The 12640-nt window shown below is 30.1% G+C and overlaps 1 protein-coding gene across 1 annotated transcript in view; it reads left to right on the top strand.

Moving 5' to 3' along the window:
- The window catches only part of LOC140448794 (uncharacterized), an 853042-nt gene that overhangs the window by 413987 nt on the left and 426415 nt on the right, over window positions 1-12640 (top strand). The window lies entirely within an intron of this gene.

The following is a 12640-nucleotide window of genomic DNA, read 5'->3' as shown; positions in this document are numbered from 1 at the left end:
CCATAAAGTACAACGCTTTTGAAAATACAGTTACATAGTTGTATCTTTTTCTATTTAGAGATAGTTTTACATTAGACTAGGGAGTTCAGTGCGCCTATTTTTTCCCTTTTTTAATTCATTCTTCGATTTCTGTTTCAGTACATCTATTTATTTTTATCTTTGCCCCCAAATAAATATATTCAGAACATAATGAAATTACCTTTCCATGAGTTTATCGTATTCAAATCTTCAAAAAGCGCGTATATTTTGTTTTTGTTAAATTAACATTTAGATCTCATCGTTCATATTCTTGTATTCATTGCTTTCTCAGGCACTGTAGATATTCCTGGTCTTATGCGATGACTACTTAATTGTCCTCGAAATAAAGTCGAAAGTTTGTTTTCTCATTTAATGTATACTCATTCCAGATCATGATCTCCTACATTTCTTCTGTGCCTCGTTCAAGTAGATTTTGAAAAGTGTTGAAGATAGACTGCATCCGTGCCTTAGTCCCTTCTTTACCCTAAAATTCTCGGAGAACTAGTTATTAATCTTTATTTTAGTTCGAAGATCGTTGTAGAATCTTTGTATTGCTTTTAGAAGTATAATATTAACAGATTAATAGATGAGCTTTCCAGTACTTTCCAGGTTCATATTCATTTTCGACTAGGGTTTTTATAACCTTTCCATGTAATCTACTGAGTGTGCTGGTAACTAAGACGCATCGGTAACTAGTACGATTGTTTTGTTCTTTTTCAATTTTACCTGCGTATGTACCGTCTTAAATGTAATCCAAATAAATACAAACTAAAATTATGCTTTAAATTGTTTTGTGAAATAAATCTTACCTTAAAATTACAGCAACCAAGATTTTTGGCAATTTTGAGAAAAAAATAATCGTATTATTAATTATACATGTGATTAATATGTATTAATATATGCAATTAATAGTATTAGTATTAAATTAAACGTATCGTTTCAAGAACAAAATATGATTGTAATGTCAGATGTTAGTAGTTCAGATTTCTTTCCTAGGTAGCGTAGTTACCCTACCGGACAAACAGTGTGACTTGTCGTCCTAGCTTTTTATATAGATAGATATAAAAGTACGAAAAAAAAGTACTTGTTGACTCGTTTGGAAAAAATAAACCTATATTTAGATGGGTTGTAGTAAATATATTCAATAAAAAGGGGCTATTAAAGAACTATTTTTTACTATTCGAACTCTCAATTGTGGTTAAAATTATTTTTAAGATTAAAAATAAAAATACAAATCATCTGATAAAGTAGAACGAATAATTGTAAAAGAGTAGTAACTCACCAAATAAAATTAGGTTTGCTAACGAACAATAGATTTATAAGCTATTACTCCCTTCCTTATAACAGTATTAAAAGAACGTGTTTTAAGGCTGTCCCATTAACATTATCTACAGGAAGATCTTTAATTGTTGAAAACTATTTTAATTGAAAACTGTTCTCCAAACTTGCTACTTAGGATGCTTTTTTCTAATACTGTTATGATAAATAAAGGTTACGCTTTTCTTGATGTTTGAAAAGTTTTAAGCGTTTGAAATTTCTTTCCTCAGGTATCTTAGCTTCCTTCTTGGATGTGTAAGTTCTTCCTCTGGAATCCTCAAAGTCTTCTAACATCATTGCCACAAATTGGTAGCATTGCTCCTGTAGAGATCCTTTTCCAAGTTAACATGCTCCTTTTCTAAACTTTTCTGCACCGTACTAAAGACGACCAATAGTCAGAAATACGTATATACGATTGCCTTTTATCTTATACACATATTTCATTATATATTCTTTTCCTTTGTTGCGAGCTATGCTGATATCTACTGCCTTTATATATATATATATATATATATATATATATATATATATATATATATATATATATATAATATATATATATTGATATGATTGGTGTTTAAAGAAAATAATTTATAAGTTATATACTAGATAATTTTAGATATAACAAGTATTTGGTTATTTTAAGAAGTTATATACTAGAGAATTTAATAAAAATATATTTATGTGAGGGCATTTTTAAGAAATTAGCATATAAAAAGTATTTTTTTAGTAATTATGATGTTGTAGATATATTTAAGTGAGCCATGTGACTAGGCAACCAGATATACATACTCTGAAGTGACGTTTAAGAATAATTACGAATATAAAGTGGGGTTATATTGATAATATGTTGTTTAAAATGTGTAATTTATTAAATTAAAATGTTTAATTTATATAAGTTACTGATTTAAATGTATACTCTGATCTGAAAAGCCTAAATGCCAACAAAATTCTCGATAGATAAGTAAGGAATTCTCTAGATCACCGGAGATGGCTTTGTTTGCGAAATGGTTTGTTCCAGAAAATTCAGACATGTATTTAATAGAACAAATGGAACATGATTTCTTACCAGATGGTTCTGGAACATCCAAAAAGATATAAATACCCGGTGATTTGGATTCAAAGTCAGTCAAAAAGTTTAAGTCAAGCAGTCAGAAAGTTTAGTAAGAAAGTCGATTCAGTTAGTTATGAGTTTTTTTCGTATGAAAATTAGTTAGAGGCAGTCAAGCAGTTACAATTGTTCAATATAGTGAGTTAAATCAATATTAAGAAACAGTATAAAGAAAATAATATTGAAGATTAAAAATTATGTTATGTATAAATGATGATAATGGAAGAAGTATTAATTGAATATTAAAATTAAATGATATTTTGGTGATTGGATAATGATATATTGAAAAGAAGAATAAAAATAAATGCTGTTGCTGGTTTGCTTGGTGGTTTATAAATGCTGTGAAGAAAAACATCTTAAATTGGTGGAAGCTGATAATTGGAAAAAGTAATTTCACAAAAACAGGGATAACCGAAGCTGAGAAGAAGACATTTGAGTGGTGATTATAATCTATATAGTGGAAAACAGTTCATTTAGGCATTCAGTGACAGAAAGGTACAAAATTTTGTTAATATAATTTAGTTAGTGTCATAACAATTTCAATTTTGAAGATATTTTGTTTAAATTTTACATTGTCTATAGAATTTAATTAGTTTCATAAGAATTTCAATTTAAAGATAGTTTATTTTAAATTTACATTGGCTAGGTTAGATATATATGTGTGTTTCATAATAGATATAATAAAGATAATTTAAAAAAGTACTTACAAACTAATTCTTTGAGAACCGCGATAAAAACCCTATATTATTAAAAAATACTCATTGCTCATCATTCAAACAAACAATACATCATAACAATATATATATATATATATATATATATATATATATATATATATATATATATATATATATATAAAGAAGTACGACCTTCTTTTTATTCCCCATTAGTACTTCCTTATATATCCAACCTTTATACATTTATACAGATTCATTTCTAATTTATATTAAACCTTTACTTATTTTACATTCTATATTCTCTTTCCTTGACTAAATCGCCATAATAAATTTCAGACTTCAACCTTTCTTCACTACATAAATTGGTTTTGTAGACATTTCCACTCAAAAATTTTAAAACTTTATTTCCTTCATCGTCCTCTGCGTTGTTGGTTTGCGGTCTTGTGTATCGCGCCTGCTTGTCTCACACTCCAATAAGATGTCTCAACACATAACCATGAAAGACACACAACAACTACATCAACGTAAATGCCGGTAACTTGACATTCGTTTTCCGGTTAGAACTCTATAATTTTGAGATGCGCCCTAAAGTGAAGTATAAAATCTTTTTTAAATGTTAACTTTGTTATAACAACAGCTCTGTGCCAGTGTGTTTTGTCAATTTTTTGTTTTTATCTCTACACTTTACTGTTAAAGGTTTTTTTACGTCCAATGTGACGGGTTTTTATAGTGCTTCGTAGTAGTTTTTATTCATTTCTTTCACTTTTAAAGTAAAATTTTATCTCGTTGTTTACATGAATGCTACTACATATGAACATTTAGCTACTATTTTAACGCCACCATTTTAATATTTTGATCACGGTTACCAAGAGAATGGTGTATTTGTTTTACACCTTCACCTTCACTCACCATTCGTTCTTTTTCCATGTTTTAGATTCTTGCCTACCACCATTGTATTCTTTTAGATTGAACTGATGAAGCTTGTAAATACAATAAGCGAAACGTCTTCAAATATAGAAATGGAACTGTGATTTCCTTTGATTATTTCTCCTTTGACCGATATCCTCGTAACCAAAAGATTAAGTTCTTTGGTACTTACTCATTATATATATATATATATATATATATATATATATATATATATCTTTAAGGATAAGACCGTTTAATTTAATATAAAAAAATGTGCACTCGTAAGTAAATGGGATATTTTCGGTCAATTTGGAGATAAAAAAGACAAGAGTTGTGCTACTTTATCTATTTATTAAAGACGTTTCGCCCAATGTTCATTGGGCATCATCAGTTCATCTAAAAGAGTATTATAGGCGATACATCCATATGAAAAACAATTAAGTAAATGATCTTACCTTTAAAAGATTAAGCATTTAGATGTTATTATTGTGAAAAAACATCATTTTTTAATTTAACTTTTGAAAACATTGATTGATTCTAAAATCTATCAAAAAATGTAATTGTCAATTTTGAAATGTTATATTAACGAAGGCAAGGCTAGCAAAGCTATATATGTATATATATATATATGTATATATACATATATATATACATATATATATATATATACATATATATATATATATATATATATATATATATATATATATATATATATATATATATATATATATATACAACGAGACAAAAACGAGAGCAGATAGAGTCAAACAAAAAAAAACTTAGATAGTTAGAAATGTAAACCTTGAGAAGACGGATATTGAATCAATATAGGTAACAGAAATGACAATAAGACTTACTCATAATCTATTTAATCGACCCCGAACGACCGGTTTCGCATACTACAATTTGATATGCATCTTCGGGTCTTAAGGTACATGGTAAACTGAATGATGTCGGTACAAGAATTATTATTTAGCGATTTGGTATAATCACACACTTTTTCTTTCAGTACGCTGTCCGATTATCGAACGTTGGCGATCATATTGGCAATAATAACTTTGTTAACGGCGGCTCTAAATAAATTAGCGCTGGTCTCCTGATACCATTCTCGAAGATTTCGCAGCCAGGATGTTCTTCGTGGGTCTGGGCTTTTCCTTCCGGCGATCTTACCCTGTATTATGAGGTGTAGAAGGTTATACCTCTCTGGATGTCTCATTACATGACCGAAATTTTTATCGTTTTTGTTATTTCTGTGCTCTTTTTCATTCGATATAAAACTATTTCATTTCTTATTCGATCAACCCAACTTATCCGCAATACTCGTCGATAAAGCCACATTTCAAAGGCCTCTAATTTTTTTATTAATGTCTCTGTAAGGGTCTAGCTCTCCATACCATACAGCAATGTGGAGAATATGTAATTTGAAATGGACTCACACAGGCAACTTATTAAAAATTTGAATCAATATAGTGAAAGACTTGCTCGAATAGTGGGGAATTTTATGCCGACAGGGATTTAATCTTCTGAACGATTCTTTAAAAGTCGGCGAAATAGCTGGCTTTCAACACTTAACAAATTTGACTAAAGCTTTAAGATCGACCAAGAAGACGAAAATGTGCTTTAGAACAGACATTTCGTAAAAAGAATATAAAGACGTTGTAGAAAAAAGTTATGTAGTAAGAATTTATATAAAACAATAGAACTCTTATCAATGACAAAAATAAGACCAATGAGTTACCTGCATTGGTATACGAAAATTTTAATTAATAATCGATTAAAGAAGATAATATTAAAGAAAAACGATTCTAAATGAGAAATATGAGAAAATGGATGATTACTCTACGCTTCGAAAAATTAAAACCAGCAGCAACACACAGCCAAAATTTGTCAGAGTAATCACTAATCTTCCATTAATGAGAGGCCACTCATAAGCCAAAATACCAACATGTAAAAAAGTTTACAGATTGAGGTAAGGCATATAGCTAGAATGCCCGAAGGGAGAATGTTTCCAAAATCAGTTGAAACTAAAGCTGATACTACAAAAAAAAAAGGAGAATTCACAAAAAAACAAGAATTTAGGAAGAGAAAGGTTGGAATATCTTAAAGACATGGTTCGAACAAACTAACAAAAAACATAAAAAACGTTACTAAAGCCATGGTATTCTAAAACTTGTTAAACTGACAAATAATTATGGTGTAAAGCTAATTTAATAGATACTCTGTTGCAAAAATTATTAAACGACAAAATTTGAAAATTGACACACACGCTTGGTTTTTGGATTAGAGCAATTCACAGGTGATTAAAGGACAACAAACGACACAATGATTAAACTTTATAAAACATTGCAAACACTTTAATCTCTTATGTGAATCTAATAATGTGAAACAACTAAGAAGTTTATTACGCTCCTTAAGAAGATGAAACGGGCGAGAAATATATAAAAGCCCTTTTAAAATAAGAAGTAAGTTCTGAAAGAATATATTAACTTCTGAAACAAAATGCAAATGCATTAAAAAAACCACCAAATAAAATATTCTGCCAATGTTGAACAACTTTATATAAATATTTTACTATTCGATATTTAAAATTATTGACAACTTCTACGGACAGAAATAGATACTTAAATTTAAAAATTTATCTTTTCTGGGAATTACAAAACTTCAACTGAGTTCAGGATACGAATTCAAATGATCCGGAAATGTATTTATTGAAGCTCTTGCTTCTCGACAGCAATTCCTGAAATCGACTTATTATAAAAGAATAAAAAAACTGGATTTAAATATTTTTTAAAATGTTTTATACGGTTTAATTTTATTAAATATTTGAACGAATTTTAATACAAAGTAACGAAGATACAAATACAGCTATTTGCACTACAATATACTTGCCATTGTTAAGTCAGGTAATAAGGCTTTTTGCTGATGCTTGAAGAAGACTGTCTACTTGTTTTAGTTGTTCAAAACATATTTCAATTATTACACGCTCCTTTGTAAATAATATTATAAGGAAGTTCTGCAGGAGTGTTTGGATTTATAAAGGGTACCATAACCTTCATCTACTAAAATTATTATATTTGACCTCCTAAACTGATTTTTAACAATGTTACAAATTTGCCAGTTGCTGCCTATCCGTGAATCATGAACAGGTCCTGGCCATAATGCGTCTAGACTTGTAAACCTCTCATCTGCATTGCAAGTGGCTTGAACGTTGATACTGTGATATCCTTTGCGATTGATATATTCATCTCCATAAAGAGGTGGTCTTATTATGTTTATGTGGGTGCAATCAATCCCGCCCACAGCATACGGAAAAGTGTACTTTGTTTGCCATCTTTCTTTAGCTTTTATTATATCCGCCGGAATATGAGAAAATGTTATCCAACGTATGCATTTTTCTATTATCTGGTCAGCAACTTGCGTCACAAGCTTAGACACAGTAGTTTGGTGAACAAAAATATCTTCTCCCACTCGTGTTTGAAACCTCGGATGACCTACATATGTTAAAAATATTTCTATTTTATGGAAGTTACATATAGCACCACCCCTTGTTTCTTCCAATTATTCACTCGAAAAGTTATTTGTAAGCCACTTAATATTTTTTTCATTAAATCGATATAATACTTTAAACTCACGATCACACGTATAATATTTTTTTGGACACAAATTAAACAGGGACTCAGTCACAGCTTTGCCACGATGAAACTGAAGTCTGGTAACTATTAGACTCCAACTTTATGAAGTAGGTTCTCATGCTAAAGAGCATAAAGATGTTTTTATTCATTTTAAAAATAAGAACATTTTCACAACAAATTATACATAAGAGTATCTACTTAAGCCGAGTATCTACTTCTGTTTTTTATTCATACCACGTGGAGTATTTACTAGAAAGTTGGGAGTATAAACTAAATTCTCATTTTTATTCATAATCCCCAATACATTTTATTTAAATTATAACGTTTTAATTTTCATAAATTTAAAACATTGAACAAAACGGAACTTTCGAGTTACCTCTGTCTAGAAATTAATTTTTCATCCCTCTGAACACATATAAGTATTCCCACGAACGTACACGTATTCCTTTCCTTATTTAAACTACTTCATTTAAGTGTCAAACTTACATAGCCACTCTTAAAATTTTATCTTCTTCTTCTTCAGGTGCCATCTCCGCTACGGTGATTGGCAATCATCATAGCTATTTTAATTTTTGAGGCAGTAGCTCTAAATAGTTGTTTTGAGCTGCATTAAAACCATTCTCTCAGGTTCTTGAGCCATGAAATTCGTCTTCTTCCGATGCTTCTTCTGCCATCTATCTTTCCTTGCATTATGAGTCACAGGATGCCATAATTCTCGCCCCGTATCACATGTCCGAGATACTGTAGCTTTCTTTCTTTAATTGTAAGTTCAACTTCCTTCTCTTTACCTATTCTCAGTACTTCATTGTTCCTAACTCTATCTACTCAGGAAACCCTCATAATTCTTCTATAGGTCCACATTTCAAAGGCGTTAAGTCGTCTCATTGTTTCTAGATTTAAAGTCCATGATTCCACTCTATAGTATAGTACACTGTATACGTAAAATTTTGTTAGGCGTACTTTAAGAGCTAATGTTAAATCTTTACCACATAGGAGCTTTTCCATTTTCATAAAATTAGGACGTGCTTTTTCGATTCTGACTTTGATTTCTGCAGTGTAGTCATTATTTTCTGTTATAAGTGTTCCTAAGTAAGTTTACTTTTTTACTCTTTCGATCTGCTGGCCTTCTACTGTCAAGATTTCGTTAGTATTATGGTTGTTTTTACAAATTTTCATAAACTTTGTCTTTTTGATATTGAGCGAGAGTCCGTATTCCCTACTACACATTACTATTTTACTTATGAGTCTTTCCAGGTCTTGTAAACTACCGGCTATTATTACTGTATCATCTGCATATCTAATGTTTTTAACTAAGACTCAATTTACTCTTATGCCGACTGATTCATCTTCCAAAGTTTCTCGAATTACCTCTTCAGAATAAGCGTTAAATAATAGAAGTGATAGTATGCAGCCTTGCCTGACTCCTCTTTTTATTTCCATTTCTTCAGATGTTTTACTTTATCAAACGCTTTATTGTAGTCTATAAAACAGACGTAAAGAGGACGGTTAACATCCAAACATCTCTGCGGCAGCACGTTGAAGGAGAATAGTGCCTCTCTGGTACCCATACCATTGCGGAACCCATATTGTGTGTCACTAATATCCAGCTCCAGTTTAGTGTGAATTCTGGCGTGGATAATTTTCAACAGAATTTTCAAGGTATGTGAAATTAAGCTTATGGTTCGATAGTCACTGCACTCTTTGGCATTCACTTTCTTTGGTAAACACACAAATGCTGATATCAACATTTCTCTAGGGATGATTCCCGTAGTATAGATAGCTTTAAATAGTTCTACTTTTATTTCTAGGTTTTTCCCGTTGACCAACTCTTTTTGACCAAAATTTTATCTATTTATCTTATTATTTTATATTTTGGGTTATAATTAAAGTTAAAAGTGGTAAGATATCCTCATTGAAACTAATACCATAAAACTATTTATCCCTCTCCAAAAAACTAATTAGCTCTGGCCAAAAGTTAGTTAGTTGTCTGTTGAAATGCACTATGACGTTAATATATTTTAGGTGTGATCGAGAATTCACATATTATGATGTGATAAGGTGATCATTCTCTGTTTTTTAATTAATTTAAATATAAAGAGATCCTTTTTTCGTAAATAGAGTTTCACTGGAGATCCCTTTTTATTACCGACGCTCCGCCGTAAGGTTCCGGCCTTTTCTACCATCTGATTATTGCAGACGAGAAATAAAGACACTTTCATCAAAGAGCATCAACCTTCATTCCTTTTCGATACATGTGCACCTGTTTTCGCCTGTATCAGATCCGTTTCTTAGAATGTCAACAAACTTTTACGTGAGTGTATTATTTCATATTGATATTTGTTTCTTTTGCGGTAACTAGACATATTAGATTTTATTATTACCTTTGCCTATTTTTATTGTTAAAAGAAGCCATAACACCATAGCTATTTAAAGTGTTATATTATATTCGTTTGATTTATTTATTATTATTATTACTTGTATATGATCTATGCTGCTATAACCTTTTTTTAAATACTACCTGTTCCTAACGTTGATAATTATTTAATTTGTTTGTTAGTCGCAATGTAATTATCTTCATAAACAGCTTATATAAGACTTATAATAGGCTAATGGGTCTATAGTTCTCTCTAATTTATTTTGTTCCTCATGTAGTGATCCATTTCAAAGTGCAGCTTACCTATCCTAACATGGCTGCGCCATACTCACAAAAAATACGTATTTATGGTTGCCTTTATCGTTTTTCTGATTATATATTTTATGTTTTTTGTCATATTTTTTTTGCGAGATTTGTTTTAACCTTTTATTCTTTTTCTGGCTTAGAAAAAACGCCAATAACATTACAACTTAATAGGTATCTCAAAGGCCCATTCCCATAAACATGCCTGTTGACTCCTTCTCGTTGATGACCCCGAAGAAGTTTCTTATCAAATCGGCTCTCGTTCCAAAAGCGCCGCAAATTCGCAACTCCCATTTCGAATACTCCATTGACCCAATAAAAGTAATATAATTTTATGCATTGGAAAACATACATCATGTAATCTGGAGAAAGTATCAGCAGATATAAAACAAAGTTGATAATTTATTTTTGGAGTGTGCGGTCCAGGGCCGAACTGGACGGGTTTGTAAACTGTTTACGGATTTTAAATAACACAATGATTTATTTAGTAAATATTGCTGAAGATAATTGGTGTGTTATTTCCCATCTATTGTACTCATATTGTTTAAACAGGTATTACTATATTTCTACACATTGTTTATTTAAATAAACTACAAAAAATGAAAATATAGTATAGCTCGAAATAAACAGTACTAAAATTGAAACATGGGTGTCTCCTTTTGCTCTTTTTTATACCCAAATTAACTATTATAAACATGTTAAGTAATCCTTAAACAATTAATTAGTAAGGCCTAATTGTTAAAAATGGTGGTTAAAAATCAGTACAGAGAACAAAGTGTTTCTCGTAGAGCATTATTTTAGCTCATACGAAATCGGCCGACGTAATGTAGCCCAGTCTGGTTATACAAAAATCATCGATTTCACGGCAAAATGTTTCGCAGATATTTGAAGCTTTTAAGACATAGGTGGGGGTTACTAGATGACAAATAGATAAAAAGATACTCCTATTTTTACCTTGCGTGTTTTTTAAACAATAATTTATGGTCAGAATTTGATTTTTTATCTATAAGTTTTTTCCGTTATAATTTAAATAAACAATATTTATACCATTTTTTTATATCAGGAATATCTTTATTTTCCCGTTTTTTTAATTAAAATTGATAAATAATTTACGGAGATATTTGCAAAAAAGCAGTTTTTTGCACTAATTTATAAATTTAATTAATTTTTTTATTAACAAAATAAAATGTTATTAATACATTTCAACATTGAGTAATTACCGTCCTTTAAATTTGTGCGAAATTTCCCCCAATCGGTCAAATAGTTTAAAACTTATTCAATTTGTTTATCCCTGGGACTAATTATTTAAACCATTGAACTTGCCCTATGAATGATGCTAGACATATTTAACAAATTTCATAGGATTCTATAAGACTTAACTATCTCAGAAGTTAAATGAATATTGAGTTTTCATCGAAATTATTTACAAAATAAACGTTTGAAAAAGGGGTATGTTTTTTACTTATAAACAATTGTAATAACTTCTATATTTTTCAAGCTACCGACTTGTACGTACAACCATTAGATAGCTGGTAAAAAACCTCACATTAAACAAAAAAAATAAACCTTCTATGAACAATAGGAACGAAGTTAGCGACAATTTTTTGTTAATTATATCTCCATTGTTTATAAACATTAAGAAGTAAAATTTGCACAAATTTTGAATGAAAATCTAAACTTTATATTGAATTTTATAGCTATAAACTTCATCCAATTTTTCGAAACTTAAAACCTTTCGAAACGAAGTTACTTTCGAAAGATCGACATAGGAAAGTGGAGGGGAAACTGTTTTAGCTCCTCGCTGCAAAATTTAATATTATGGTTACGGATTTATCATTCAAAAGCTTTAACAGTTCTGTAGGAATTTCATCAAGTCCATTTGCTTCTCCGTTTAGCGTTTCTTATTGCGTATTCTACTTCTTCTTTCAATATGTCTGGCCCAGTTGCATTGATTATCTGAGTTAAGTTGTTTCTATCGTCTTCAAATAATTCATTCAGGTATTCTGTCCATATTTTTATTTTATTCTCTAGATCTACAATAAGATTTCCATCTTTGTCTTTAAGTTTACCTATTTGGCATTTCTTTATGCTTCCTGTTATCTCTTTTACTTTTTTGTGCATATTGAACGCATCGTACTTTTTCTCATAGGTTTCCATTTTTTTACATTGTTCTTTAATCCACTCCTCTTTGGCTTCTTTTATTCTCTTTTTTATGTGTTTCTTTATTTCTTTGTATTTGTCTGGGTAATTTTTCATCTTTCTTCTTTGTTCCATCAAGTCTAGTATATCTTGTGTC

The sequence above is a fragment of the Diabrotica undecimpunctata genome, chromosome 8 (assembly GCF_040954645.1).
Source record: "Diabrotica undecimpunctata isolate CICGRU chromosome 8, icDiaUnde3, whole genome shotgun sequence".
Classification (NCBI taxonomy): Eukaryota; Metazoa; Arthropoda; class Insecta; order Coleoptera; family Chrysomelidae; genus Diabrotica; species Diabrotica undecimpunctata.
Note: the sequence above shows the minus strand (reverse complement) of the source record. Positions and strands in the feature narration are given on the sequence as shown.